Source organism: Pongo abelii, chromosome 13 (assembly GCF_028885655.2).
Source record: "Pongo abelii isolate AG06213 chromosome 13, NHGRI_mPonAbe1-v2.0_pri, whole genome shotgun sequence".
Classification (NCBI taxonomy): Eukaryota; Metazoa; Chordata; class Mammalia; order Primates; family Hominidae; genus Pongo; species Pongo abelii.
Window position 1 is genome coordinate 123,457,037 of NC_071998.2, and position 15,542 is coordinate 123,472,578.

A 15,542-nucleotide genomic window follows, 5' to 3' on the forward strand; every position below is an offset into this window, starting at 1 on the left:
GCCATGATTGTAACTTTCCTGAGGCCTCCCCAGAAGCAGAAGCCTGTGCAGCTTGCAGAACCACGAGCTGATTAAACCTGTTTTCTTTATAAATTACCCAGTATCAGGTATGTTTTTATAGCAGTGTGAGGATGGATGAATACAGACAGTTACTCCTGCCCCACAGGGCAATTATAGGGACAGGAGAGCACTCATATAAAGATTCTCAGAGGTGCCTGGCCCAGCAGGGTGTACATTAGAAGCACAGCTGATACCAGTTACTCAAATGACTTTCAGTGCATGTTTGAGGTCTCAGCTCTCTTCTAACCAATGCCTACCACTTGCTGGTGGAAATGGGAGATCCCAAGCACCTCTCCCCAAGCTCCCCACACTGAAAGCCATCATCGGCTTTAAACACCTTGGGTCCCATAGAAGCCCAAGTCCCAACCAGCAAAGGTCTATTTGAGCCCCACTTCAGGATGGCTGGTCATCCTGGTTGTAAATGCCAAGAATTTCTAAGAAGGCCAATCTCTCACTGTCAGGGAGCTTTTCCTTGATATTTAGTCTACACTGACTATTCCTAAATTTCATCAATCACGCCTCCTCAGACCCAGCTAACTCATTCCTCCTCTCCTCCCCATGACTGTACGCTTTTTAATACTGGTCTACGTTTTCCACCTGATACCTATTTTGATGCTTCAAAGACATCAAAATAGGGATAGAACCAGGAAACAAGGTTCCCATTCCCTGCTCTGCCCCAGTCATGGACACCCAGACTTTTGGAGATGGGAAGGACCCTAGAGATTATTAAGAATTTACCCTCTTACTGTCTAGGTAGGAAAACTGAGGCCCAGAGAGGAAATAACCTTGACAAGGTCACAAGCCCATGCTTTCAAGATAGTAGGCTTTTGAAAATAAATAAATATAATATTAAACAAAAATGAAATAAGTCCTTGGATTTTATTGGATAAAAGAATGCATATTACTGTCACAGGCAAGGTCATTTGCCGAGAGCTATTAGCTTGGTCACAACTTAATACTGTTTACTGAGCACTTCTCTGCCGGTCAGGAAATGGGCTTCCCAAGGCAGGTGATTTATCTCATTCAGTCCTTGCAGCAGTCCTTGGAGGTGGGTACTATCACCCCCAGTTCCCAGCTGAGAACACTGAGGCTCAGAAAGGTTAAGTAACTTCTCCATGGGTCACACAGCAAGCTAGAGGCAGAGCTGAGTTTCAACTCCAGGACTTCCCAACTCAACATCCATCACTTCTCTCTCAGTAACACTTGAGATCAGAAGTCAAGAAAGTGGCAATAAAGCATCAAGAGGTTCAAATTCCAAAGACAGGGAAAGTGTTACCTCTAGGAACCAAGCCACTTGGCCCGGGACCTAAGGAAATAAAGGGCAGGACATTTTATTGAGTTGTTTCTTCTGCACTGAGAGCATCCAGTGCAGACAGGGGGCTTATTTATCTCTGTATCCACAGCACCTGGCACAGAGAAGGTGCTCAATAAGTATTTGGTGAATAATAATTGAAGAGTATGGAAAATGACCTTACCAAATGGAAGGCCAGGAGGGAAAAAGTGCACACAGAAAGAATATTATTGTCTATGCGTCTCCAATATTACACACCTGGGAGAATAGGAGTGTTGACGTCACCCCAGACAGGAAGTACTAACAACTAGCTGAGATTCTACCCCAAGATATTCAGAAAATGCCAGTTTGTTGCCAATTGTCTTGTGTATAGTAATAAGGTCAGAAGAGTTACCATTTACTAAATACTTACCAAAGGTCAGACACAACACTAAATGTTTTAAATGCATCATTTCATTTAAGCCTCACACTAGCTCCCAAGAGGTAGGTGTTATTGGTGTTCCCATTTTGCAGAGGAGAAAACTGAGTCACAGAGAGGTTAAATGACTTGCCCAAGGTCACACAGCTAGTGAATATTGAAGCTTGAACTCAAAGCTCAGTCTGCTAACATCAAAGGTCCACTAACTCAAAGTTAACCAGTTAACTTGAAGTCAATGGCTTGTTGTCCTTATCACTGAATCATGGACTTGAGACTCCAAACAGCCACCAGCCTGGAAGCCATCACTTAAAAATATTGTTCTAGCATCAGAGTATTAGAACATGGTGGTGATCCACATGTTACTTTCTTGTTCTTATTATTTATCTTCGTCATTCTAGATCCTCTCCCAAGTTCTTTAATCATTGCCTGTCACCTGCTGACCTGTTTGTTTATTTTTTGTGTGTACAGTGTTTTGGATTTGTACAATCGTCTGGAGGATATCTTCCTAGAAAGGAATTTAATCACGTTCCCACCCTGCTTTCTGTTCCTGGAGAGGCAGGTGGCCACCAAGGCCCAGTATGGTTCCTAGCATGTACACTCCCAAGAGGGCAGGCACCTGTCAGATTGGATGCCTGGCACTGTAGTGGGTGCTCACAAAATGTTTTTTGAGCAAATGGATTTCATATCTCTGTTCAGCAGAAATGGTATTGATATCTCCAAGCAAGGTAAGGTAATTTCTACCATGCAGAGCATCAAATCTCCCTCATCTCATAGGCCCTGGGAAATCTTTCCAGAAGCTGCTACTTCTCTTTCTCTGGTCCAGAAAACTGCAAAGCATCTGCTTATTGGGCCAGCCTGACTGGCCTGAGTCTAGTGGCCTTCCAGGGACCACCCTTTCCTGGCCCACAGTGCCCTCCCCAAGGATAAAGTTTCTGGGAATTGGACATCTAGCCTCCGAGGAGCCAGGATGACCTCACCAAGGAAATTCCCTTTAAGGACACTTTTCCAGGCAGAGGCTCTGGGCCCTAGTGACCTGCGTGACCCAAGATGGAGCCTCTGGAGTTTTCGAGGTGGGTGAGGAGCCAGGGCAGGGGTCCTAGCATTGGATCGTATATCTCCTTTTCAAATGTCCTCCATAATCTTGGCCATTTTCAGCACATCACACCTCCAGCTAAGATCGCTCTCTGCCTGAACCTCTTTCAGTATTATTTTTGCATTGTTCTTCTCTCCAGGGAATATCCTGGTTTAGACTTTCCTCCCAGTTGAATTTGTCTTTCTCCCCTCTGAGCCAAATCCTATTTTGTTATTTTCCATTGGTATCTTTAACCCTCTTTGAGACATCTGCATTACCTCTCTGCCCTTCTTGGTGATAGCAACACCTCCCAATTAAGGATCTTATGCAAATTTCATTAGCGTGCTGTTGACTCATCTTCCAGATCATTATTAAGGATGTTAAATAAGAGCAGAACAAACACCGGTTTCCATGCACCTTCAGGGAGGCCGTGCCCTGTCATTTTTCTTGGGTTTGGGTGTGTGCACCATTTCATCTGCAAAGTAAGTTCTTTTCCATTCCAGTTTGAATTTATTTCAAGAGGAAAGTTTCATAATATATTATAACCAATGTTTTAATAAAAATCTTATAGCTATCCACAGTACCCCTGCATGTGTAGTCCCAGCAGATGAATGAATGAGCTTAGGTGACCTGCTTGCTTTCAGTAGAAACTTACATTGCTGGAGAGCCCGCAGTCTTCAGGGTGCCCTCTGAGTTTCCTTGAATATCTCTGCATTCCTTGCTGGGCTGGCCAAGAACATGTATTAAATACCTACTAGATTCAGGCTTCCACCTGGGCTGGAAGAGATGCCAAAATGGAAAAAGGGGCCCTTGTCCTCAAGAATCTTATGTCTGACTGAGTAGAAAGAACATTCCCACACACAGACCCTCCACACACAGGGAAGTGAGCAAAGCAGGATTCTGAGGAAAGCAACGTTCAATCAGGTATAGGCTACAGTTTAAAATACTTAAGCATGGCATGCGTTTTAAAACTTTAACTTTTTATTACGGAACATTTCAAACATACACGAAATGGAATGAGTCCCTATGCACCCATTATCCAGTTCGAACAGTTGCAACACTTTGCCATTTTTATTTCATCTCCCCACCCCTCTTTCTCTCTCTCTCTCTTTTTTTCTTGGAACGCTTTAAAGAAAATCCCAGGCATCATATCACTGCACCAGTAATACTTCAGAAAGCAGCCCTAACAGATAGGCTTTTTTTTCTAACATAACCACAATGCAACTAATACATCTAACATTATTAAGGATAACTCCTTATGACATATAATCTATTAACTGGTTCTTGTTCAACGTTTCCCCTGATTGTCTGAAAAATGTCTTTTTACAGTTGGTTCATTTGAATCAGGACCCAAATGAGGACCACACTTTCTAGTTCTTATTTGAGGCATCTGGTGGACCTGCATGTTAAGTCTCTTAACCTGTAAAATATCCTTTCTAAAATGCCATTTATTTATTGAAGACACTAAGTCATTTGTCCTGTAGAATTCTAAGTGTAGTTCATTTTAAAGGACACTTGTTATATGAAATATAAACATAGAAAGGTAAACCAGGAGATAAAGTAATATAAACTATGAGTGCCAAAACATTTGAAACATGGACCCTTCAAGTTGGAAGGAAGCCTAGAATTTCTTCACACAAACGCAGCCTCCAACCCTTTCCCTATCTTTGCCCCAGACACAAAATCCTCCTCAGCAATAATGTGATAGATGTACATTCTCTTCACTTTGTAGAAGAACCCACTTTGGGATTCTTTTCTATACCAAATCCTTCCCATGCAGATAAAAAAAAATGTTATTCAACTTAGCAACAATTACAAAATCTATTCATACAAATCTATAGTAAAACTCTATTGCCCAAAATGTGCTACACCTGGGAAGAGCCCTGAAATTAGAAAGAGAGAAAAAGGGAAGGAAAGGAAGAGAAAAGAAAGAAAAGGAAAGAAAAAAAGAAAGAATGGCTGGGCACAGTGGCTCAAGCCTATAATCCCAGCACTTTGGGAGGCTGAGGTGAGAGGATTGCTTGAGCCCAGGAGGTCAAAACTGAAGTGAGCTATGATTGCGCCACTGCACTCCAGCCTGGGTAACAGAGTGAGATCCTGTCTGGAAGGAAGGAAGAAAGGAAGGAAGGAAGGAAGGAAAGAAGGAAGGAAGGGCAAAAACAAAACAAAATAAAGGGCCATAGATACAAGAAATTCCAGGTAGAGTTAGAGATGTTTAGGAGGCTAAAGGTAGATGATGGTTAAGAGCAAAAGATGGCTAGGCACGGTGGCCCATACCTGTAATCCCAGCATATGGGAGGCCAAGGTGGACTGATCCCTTGAGCCCTGGAGATTGAGACCAGCCTGGCTAACATGGCAAAACTCCATCTCTACAAAAATTAACCAGTCGTGGTGGTGTGCACCTGTGGTTCCAGCTACTTGGGAGGCTGAAGTGGGAGGATCGATTGAGCCTGGGAGGACAAGGCTGCTGTGAGCCATGATCACACACCACTGTACACCCTCCTGGGCAACAGGGTGAGACCCTGTCTCAAAGATAAAGAGCAAAAGATGATGGAAGTTTGTTGGACTAGAACATGACCCTACCCCCTTCTACTCTTTTGTCTAAGACTTGATGGCTCACTGAGGTGGAGAGGGAGGCAAAGCCAAGTTCTGGATGGGAATGTTGTCTCTGTTTTGAGCAATGGTTTTAACTTTCTGAGCCCGAGTCCCCGTCTCAGTGACCTGGGATGATAATTCTTATCTCCAGGTTGTGTGCACGAAGCCAATAATGTGGGAACGGGGCAGGCCACCCAGTGTCTGGCACATGGCCGGAGTCCAATGGGGCAGGGTGTCTGTTGTGTGCATGGCGGGGCTAAGCTCCACCTGTAACACTCCAGACAGACAACCTGTTCATTCTGCCTGATGGCAGGTCATTGCACTGGGGAAATCTATCACATTGATTGGCTCTCCTAACAGGTTGATTGGGGGAAAATAAAACATTCGACATAAGTGAAAAAACGGGAGTAGGTGAATCCGTGAGCCCTGCGGGGAGGTGGCCCCACAGTGAGCATTCCAAGTGCAGGTGAGTGAATTTGAGAACAGCTCTTCTGTTTTTTTCTGAGGTATTTGTACCACATTCAGATCATTTTGCATTTCTGGTCTCAGCTTTATCCTTTATAATTTTCCCCAAATACTAAGTAGGTTATACAATTCCTCCAGGGCTCTTGGATGCTCACTGCCCTGATGTGCTGATAGTGCATTTGTTTACCCAGAAGGGATCCAGGTGAGGGGAGAGCCTCAGCCCCTCTCAGCCCGCCTCCTGCCTCCCCACACCTCCTGGAAAACCTGAACCGCTTGCATTCACAGTCAGCAGGTGCTCCCTTTGTCACGCGACAGGAGAAGGACCTCAGCCTGCACCTTCAGCCCCCTCCGGCCCCTCCACAAGGGATTTCCAGGAGAAAGTTTAAAGCTCACATAAGGATCTGAGCCTCTCCCAAGAGAATGGCGAAATAAACACAAGCTGTTATTGGCATCATCTCAGTATTGATCAGGGCTCATAACTGCTTAATTCTTCATTTTTATCAAGTCTTCCCAAACTCGCAACCGTCTTCAGTGCTTGGGCATTTTGGCTTCGTGTTGAAATGAGGTCGGTGCAGCAGCTGTTTCTGCATCAGGGGCTGCATCTCCCGCCTCTCTTGGTTATGAGCAGACTCCCAGCCCCTCCTGTCTTCTCTTCTCCACAGCTAATCTCCAGCTGACGGTTTGGTTTCCAGAAATACAATAGAGCTTTCCCAAGTGCATTAGAAACCCATTATTTAGGACAGTCACCCCTACTTCCTTCCAGACCCCTCACCCCCCCGACCACAAAGACCCCTTATCAGGAAAGTTGGTGTTTGGTTTCCTGAGGGGGAAAAAGCCCATCTTCATCCAGAAATGACTCCATGTGCCACCCTTGGAAGGAAGGCCTTCCTGTTTGGATGCAGGAGGGCAACGTCACTGCTTGCACGAGGCCCTGTCTCAACTCCAAACTCACCTGTCAGCCAACAGAGCTCTCCAAGTCCTGGCAGGGAAAGCAAGAGGGAAAGAAAACGATCTCTGAGTCCTTCAAAGACAGAGCTCTCTTTACGACTACGATTTCCAGCAATCGATCATTTATTTTCAGTGAGCAAGCCTCTTATTTCACCCTCCTATGCACGAGCGCCCAATACAAACTGCGCTAGTCATTAACGCCCCCTCCCCCATTCTTGTTCTCATCTTTTCCAGTGCTGACTTGGGTTTCTTTTTTAACGTGGAGATTTCCTCCACCCCCTGCCTGCGACCCCCTCTTAGGAAATGTAAAATCGAAAGCAGCAATAGAGCTGCGGTCTTCACGAAGAATAAAATCAGTGACTGCCAACCTGGCCCACGGCCTCCCGAAGCAAGGCTCACCGAGGACTCATTCTAGCTGCTCCAATCACATCGTGATTTTAATAATTTAGCCCCAGGTGGGGTTGTCTCTGCTGGTGAGTAGCTTCGGGACCTCAAGTTATCAAAATATTAATGCTACTGATTTGTCAGCCCTCACTGATGGAGCGTCAGAAGCTTCTGGTAATTGCAGGGGAGGCAGACTTGTAATAACAGAGACAACACCGGCCAAATGGGAATCTCTGAGTGAGGAAACACAGGCGGGCGTGTCCTCCGCCTCTGGCTGTCCTGGGACCCCGAGGCGAAGACTGTGGCTCAGACCTTGCAGTCAGTTAGACCCTCCAGGGATCAAGGGCGAAAGGGGGATGGATGGTGTAGCAAACCTGGTGATTCAGATTTTTGAAATCTGGCATAGGGACTCCCAGTGGAGTCTCCTTATGGATTATTTTGCTGTCTGCCAACATGTGGGTCGCATGGCCCTGGTGGTAAGTGGAAGGGCTTTACTGGAATCAGGCATGGTGTTGAATAACATTAAATCACCTCATGAAAATAACTCCCTTTTCCAATTCTCTTTCAACTTTCACATTGCTTAAAGGGAAATTTCAGGTGCTCCGGAGTCTCTAACGCCTCCCTAATACTTACGAATCTTCTTCCTTAACAAGGAGAGCTGTCCTCAGGCTCCCAGCCTCTAGTGGGAACGCAGCTGTAGAAATTGACAGCATCATTTGGTTTTCATTATATTTATTTTTATAGTTACCTCATGTTTGTAGCAAGTTGTACTGATTTTCCATTTAACGTGGTGATATGAAGTTTCCTTTTAAAACACGTTTAAGTTAATGTTTAAGTTAAACATTAGATAATTCCAGATAAAACTATTAAGAAATAAGAGTTAGGGTGGGCGCAGTCGCTCACACCTATAATCCCAGCACTTTGGGAGGCCGAGGTGGTTGGATCACCAGAGATCGGAGTTCAAGACCAGCCTGGCCAATGTGGTGAAACCTTGTCTCTACTAAAAATACAAAAAGTGTTAGCCAGGCATGGTGGTGCATGCCTGTAAGCCCAGCTACTCGGGAGGCTGAGATGGGAGAATCGCTTGAACTCAGGAGGTGAAGGTTGCAGTGAGCCAAGATCCCGCCACAGCACTCCAGCCTGGGTGACAGAGCAAGACTCCAACTCAAAAAAGAAAAAAGAAATAAGAGTCTGGGTGGTATGTGGATAGAGCAGTACATCTGAAAGTGAGTTTGGGGTGAAGGGTCTATGGTCGGCGGGGAGAGCAGCTCTCCACAAGTAGGGAGCACTTTTCATTCGAGTTCCCATGGTGCTCATCTCATGATAGCCCTCAGGAGACACTCACTGCCCACGCATCTCTCAGGGGCTGATGTGAGCCGAGGCCACGTGGGGCGGGGGAAGCCGAGGCTGGAGAGCCAGAGGGAAGCACAGTTTCCCTCTCGGGGCCTCTGCTTGCACACGGGGATATTTAGGTTACTTCAGAAACAAATGAGAAAAGTCTGGGGAGAGTTCTGGTAAATGGGGAAAGTACTACTAAAGGTACGTAATGGACACGTTTAACAAAGTCACATATTGGATCTCTGACTGCCGACTGGCCTCGAGTCCCCCAGACCCAGCTCCCTCCAGAATAGAACAAAAGCTTCAGGCTCAGAAGGCAGAGTGGGTTCCCATTTGTGCCACTGTGGAAAACGTCCTTGCACACTTAGTCACCTTCCAGCAACCCCAAAGGGTGTGGGGTCTGCCTCAGCCTCAGAAGGAGTGGAGGCCTAGCAAGGGGAGGTCCCTCCACCAGAGATCATGGCCACCATGTCACTCAGCCCAGGAGTCTGACACCAAAACCCGCCCTCCTCCCTCTTCTGCCCTCCTGCCTGATCTTTTAACAGCAGTAATTACATGGTTCAGAAATCAGACTAGATAGGAAGGTGCTCACTGCAAAGGCCGGCTTCCACCCTCCATCCTCCACTACCGGGAAGCATGTTATTACCTTCTGATTTAGCCTTCCAGGTTCCATACACAAATAAACACAAACTAACGGGGTGCATGCGGCGTTTTATGTATGTATATCCTTATTCCACCCTACTTTTTAACTCTTTTTTACTGTGATAAAATCACATATATCTTTTTTTTTTACCATTTTAAGTGTACAGTTAAGTGATATTAAATATATTGTAATGTTGAGTTACATCTCCAGAACTCTTTTTTTTTTTTTTTTGAGAAAGAGTCTCACTCTGTCACCCAGGCTGGAGTGCAGTGGCGCGATCTTGGCTCACCACAACCTCCACCTCCTGGGTTCAAGTGATGCTTGTGCCTCAGCCTCACGAATATCTGGGATTACAGGCAACCACTACCATGTCCAGCTAATTTTTGTATTTGTGGTAGAGACCGGGTTTCGCCACGTTGGCCAGGCTGGTCTCGAACTCCTGACTTCAGGTGATGCACCCGCCTCGGCCTCCGAAACTGCTGGGATTACAGGTGTGAGCCACTGTGCCCAGGCTCCAGAACTCTTTTCATCTTGTAAAACTGGAACTCAGTACCCATGAAACAACTCCACATTCCCCTCTCCCTCCAGCCCCTGACAACCACTGTTCTACTTTTTGTTTCTACGAATTTGACTATTCCAGGTACCGCATATATGTGGAATCATACAGTCTTTGTCCTTTCGTGGCTGCCTTATTTCACTTAGCATAATGTCCTCTAGGTTCATTTATGTTGTAGCCTGTCAGAACGTCCTTCCTTTTTAAGGCTGCATAACATCAGTATCCAAAATGTGATGCAGTGGTGCTAATTAGAGCATGGCTTACTCTGCCTGCGACCTCGGTGTGACTTAGCCACGGTCGACCCTTTTCTGGGAAGTCACAGTGTCCACTGTTGTGGCTACAGCTGGAGGGAGGTCAGAGAGGTGGGTGGGCTGCAGGCTCACTGAAGGTGTCTGCTATAGTGCTCCTGGTAGACCAGGTGTCTAGGCACACTTCACAGGCTGGGGGCAGGTTCTCAAAGGGCCTCAACCAGAAAGAAGTGAGTGCCGCCCGGTGCCTACGTGACAGGCACCATGACAGTGCAAAATGCAATTCACACCTGGAAACCTCACACTAGGTAAAGTGGATGTCAGGACGTGACTGCGTATCTGTTCAAACACGCTCAGCATCCTGCTGGGGACCATCACGTGGAGGAGACGGGCATGAGGACAGGGGCCTTTGACTCAACATGGTGTGAACAGGGTGTACTGCAAGCACTGGCCACTTCCGAGATGTCTGACACAGCCTGCCCAGTGAGACAGCCTTGTCCTGCACCTGGGCAGGGACACTCCCCTTCTGCAGCCCCCCCTACCTCGGGGCCTCAGAGCCTGCTAGTGATGTCAAGGAGCAGAAGGAGTCCCTTGGTCCTGATAGGGGCTGAATTCAACTGTTGGAGTCCTAGCTCTCAGTACTCAAAATATGACTGTGTCTGGGGAGAGGGACATTAAAAGGCGAATTAAGTTAAAATGAGGTCATTAGGGTGGGCCCTAATCTAATATAACTGGTGTCCTTAAAAGTAGAGAGTGGAGCCGGGTGCAGTGACTCATGCTTGTAATCCCCGCACTTTGGGAGGCCGAGGTGGGTGGATCATCTGAGGTCAGGAGTTCGAGACCAGCCTGACCACCATGGTGAAACCCTGTCTCTACTACAAATACAAACATTAGCCAGGCGTGGTGGCGTGTGCCTGTAATCCCAGCTACTCAGGAGGCTGAGGCGGGAAAATCACTTGAACCTGGGAGGCAGAGGTTGTAGTGAGCTGAGATCACACCACTGCACTCCAGCCTGGGTGACAGAGTGAGACTCCATTAAAAAAAAAAAAAAAAGTAGAGGAAAGTGGGACACACAGATGCACACAGAGGAATGACCCTGTGAGGACACAGGGAGAAGATACCGTCTACCAGCCAAGGAGAAACCAGCCCTGCCAACACCTTCATCTCTGGCTTCCATCTTCCAGAACCACAAGGCAATACATCTCTGTTGTTTAAGCCACCCAGTCCCTGGTCCTTTCTTGCAGCAGAATAATACTGATCTGGCCTGCTGTGCGATGCCGTAAGCTGCGGGAGAGAAGCCTTGCTCCCTGCTCTGCCACCCTCTCTGTGCCTCACCCCGCCCTCTTCCTAGCGGGTGCCTGGGAAGCCCCAGCCCCATCCTTCCCCTGCTCTGAGTATTTTCAATCTGCCTTTGGACATCAAGATGCACATTTCTCTGGCACCCATGGCCTCAGCTGTAGAGTGAGGCCAGCCCCACCTCACTGGAGAGTGCAATTGCTCAGGCCTGGATTTTAATCCTGCCAGAAGGATTAAATCCTCCACAGCTGGTGGCCGCAGATGAGCTTCTTCGCCTCTCTGAGTCTCCGTTTCCTTGTCTGGAAAGTGGGGGAAATTCAGGGTTACTGTGGGGATCATGCAAAAGGTGAATGTGAGATGCAGTGCAGTGTCCAGCACATGCTTCAATAAATGGCCATTCACCCTTTTCTCTCTTTCATCTGCCAATATTTACTGAGCTCTTAACAATGTGCACAGTCCCAGGCACTGAGACACAGCCGGCAAGAACACAGGCAAAAACCCCTCAGGAACATCCTAGTCGAGGGAGACAGACAACAAATACAATAAGTGAAATGTAAGGTCTGTTAGACGTTCAGCACAGTGGAAGGGAAGTTCAGCAGAAGGGATGGGGAGCAGGGTGGGGGTGGGTTTGGGTTGCTCCACTCCCTGACCCACAGAGCCATGTGGGTTACGGTCCAGGATCAAGGGGTGCTTCCCTGCTTCCCTGAGCTGCTGAAACAACTGATTTGAACAGGGATAAAGGCAGGACAAGATGAGTTGACCGTCTCATGGGGGGCAGTGGTGGAGAGCATTGGTGGGGGAAGGGTGGGGCTCTCCTCAGGCTCACACTGGCTTCTTTCTCCCCTACAGACGGTGAGGTGATGGCTGAGGAAAGGAGGTCTCATTGGTGCACACGACATTCCTGGATTCTCTCCTTAGTGGTTGTTTTTGTTGGTAATAGTAGAAACAGTAATAGTAGCAATAGCAGTGGTGGTAAACGTAGCATGAAAGTTAAGGAGATTCCTCTAGGTGCCTTCTGGCTCCAAGTTCCTGAGCAAGGCTGGGCTGCATGGAGAAACCAGAGCTGTCTTCCTGGACAGCTGACATCCCTTTTGTTTTTCTGTTTGCTCAGATGTCTGGTTAATTTCTGCATGGGAATATCATATCTGGAGCTCTCGAGGCCCTTCTAGAATGTTCTGTCTTGCACTTAGCAGATCTCCTTTCCCTTAACAAATGGACTCTGTCTCCTCTCTTTAGACTGGATTTCGCTGATTTGTGTAAATTTGGCATTATAAAGTATTTATATGGCTCGGTGCTGGCAGTGGCCTCTCTCCAGCCTCCTGGCTCTGTTCCTTCCTGGGGAGATGAATGACTGGGCTGGACAGTGACTGGCCACGACTGTGGACACTCTCCTGAGTAACTCCTGGCACCTCCACCCTTTCAGTCCAATTCCACGAGCGTTTACCGAACACTCCCTTTGTACTCCAAGTTTGCTCCATGAGAAATTCAGACATGAACAAAAGGTGGTCCTGCCACAGAGGGACTTGCACCTGGCAGGCGAGGCAGGGATGGAAACAGCTCCACCTGGGCTGGCAGTGATGAGTCATAAAAAAGGGGCATATAGAGCCCTTCAGAGTCCCAGTTTCAGGAGGGGCAGGGAGGGCTTTCTGGAGGCCGTGGCACGTGACCCCAGGTAGAATGGAGGCACGTGGAGGGGAGGGAGGGGGATGCGGAGTGAAGGGAACAGCACAGGGAACAGCAGAGGCAAGTGTGCAGGCAGCAGGGTGGGCGCCACAGGGCTATGTGCTTAAGCAAAGCCTCCGCCCATGAGACAAGGTGGAGGCGCAGATGAGGGCCCCAGGCTGCGGGGTTTTCTTTTGATTCTGAAGCCAATGGAGGGGTGAGGGACAGGGATGGGTGAGCCCAGACTGGAAGTGACAAGAATCAGGGGGTGCTTCAAGTGGATCATTCCAGGAGCAAGAGACGGAAACCAGCTCCTACGAAGCGTCTATTCTGCGCCTGTGTATTCGTTTCCTGTTGTCACTGTAGTTTGTTATGGGGTAGCAAACTACCCCGTACACTTAGTGGCTTGAAACAACACACATTGCCCAGCTGCGGTGACTCACGCCTGTAATCCCAGCACTTTGGGAGGCTGAGGTGGGTGGATCACCTGAGGTCAGCAGTTCGAGACCAGCCTGGCCAACATGGTGAAACCCCATCTCTACTAAAAATACAAAAATTAGCCGAGCATGGTGGGGCTTGCCTGTAATCCCAGCTACTTGGGAAACTGAGGCACGAGAATCACTTGAACCCAGGAGGCGGAGGTTGCAGTGAGCCGCGATTGCACCACTGCACTCCAGCCTGGGTGATAGAGCAAGACTCCATCTCAAAACAAAACAAAACAAAACAAAAAAATCAACACACATTTATTGTCTTACAGTTCTGAGGGTCACAAGTCCAAGATCAGTCTCTGTGAACTAAAATTAAGGTGTCAGCAAAGCCAAGTTCCTTCTGGAGGTGCTAGAGGAAAGTCAGGAGCCACCAAATCAGACTGAATCAGGTCTAAACTTGGGGCCCTCAGTGATGGAGAATTAACAGAGCTGACAAAAGAAGTGAGGAGACGAGGTTGAGGATGGGGGAAGGCTAGCGGCTGCATTTGGGGCCAGATGGAAGGGCCCAGCTGGAAGCTTACACCAAGGGAGGCGTTGGGCTGGGAACAGTGCTGAAGGTCAAGCATAGACTCAGAGGAGTCCCTGAGATGAGGTTAAGGGAGAAAAGGGTTGGGCATAGAACCAGAGCGGGGAACAGGGCCAGGATGCAGCAGAAAGGCTCCCAAGGTGTCATAAGGAGGAGACAGGGAGGGAGTGGCCAGCAAGGCTGGTAGTGTCTAGGAATGTAGTGTCAGACACCAAAGGGAATGAACAGAAAGATGGTCAAATGCCAAGCGAAGCTCTTGGGTTCAACAACTTGGAAGTGTCTCGCAGCAAAAATGCAGGGGTTCCCACCATCACCAGCTCTCAGGTGGTCTTGAGAAGGGCTGTGTTTGGTGCTGTCCAGGCTAGGCTTGCTGTAAAGACTGCAAGACCTTTGTGAGAAGCTGAAGCTCCAGAAAGATCCTTCTCAACCCAAAGCAAGAACCTCCCGGCTGAGCCCAGTTAGCCCCCACACTGTGAGAGATAGCAATAAGACTCCGATACTGTTTAAGGCACTAGGCCATGGGGCAGTTTGTTATGCAGCCTTAATAGCATGGGTCAAGGATAACATTGGTAGTTTCGGGTGGAAATTTGGCAGGAAAATCAGAGGTCTGTTGGCAGATATTTTAGTTCCAAATTGTCCACGGATACTCTAATTGGAGACAGGATTGGGAAGAAGAGAATTTTTATCTCCAGAGCTGCCTCTTCCCTCCCACTAACACACCAGTCCCTCCTTTTCCCAAGGCATTCTGCTCTTGTACCCTCATCATTCAGGTCTACTTTGGGGGTATCAGTGTGTTTTTCTTTCCAGGGCCATTGATGCCTTTAACCTGAGCTCTTCCTCTGAAAGGAAAGACTTGACTCTCCAGTTTCAGTGGCTAAGGGTTGGGTCGGCACTGTACTGAAGCCAGGTCACAGCTAAGGGTTGGGTCGGCACTGTACTGAAGCTAGGTCATAGTGGCTTGAGAGAGTCAATCGTTACATTTTAAAGAATTTGGTGAGATGATTATTGTGATGACTAATTTTAGGTGTTTAGGTGTTTTGACTGGATTAAGGGATACCCAGATAGCTGGTAAAGCATTGTTGCAGCGTACGCTTGTGAGGGTGTTCCCAGAAGAGACTGGCATTTGAAGCCATGGACTGAGTAAGGGAGACCCATCTTCATCCAATGTGGGTGGGCACCATCCAATCGGCCGAAAGCCCAGGTAGAACAAAAATGCAGAATAAAGCTGAATTCATTCTCTCTTCTGGAGCTGGGACACCTTCTTCTCTTGTTCTTGGACATCAAACTCCAGGTTCTCTGGCCTTTGGACTCTTAAGACTTGCACCAGCAGCCCTCCTGGGTTCTCAAGACTTTGTCCTTGAACTGAGAGTTACACCATTGGCTTCTCTGGTTCTGAGGCTTTCAGACTTGGACTGAGCCCAGCTTCCCTGGGTCTCTAGCTTGCAGATGGCATATCATGGGACTTAGCCTCCATAATCACGTGCACCAGTTTCCCTGAATAACCCCGTCTCAGATCTCTGTATATACCCTATTGGTTCTGTCTCTCTAGAGA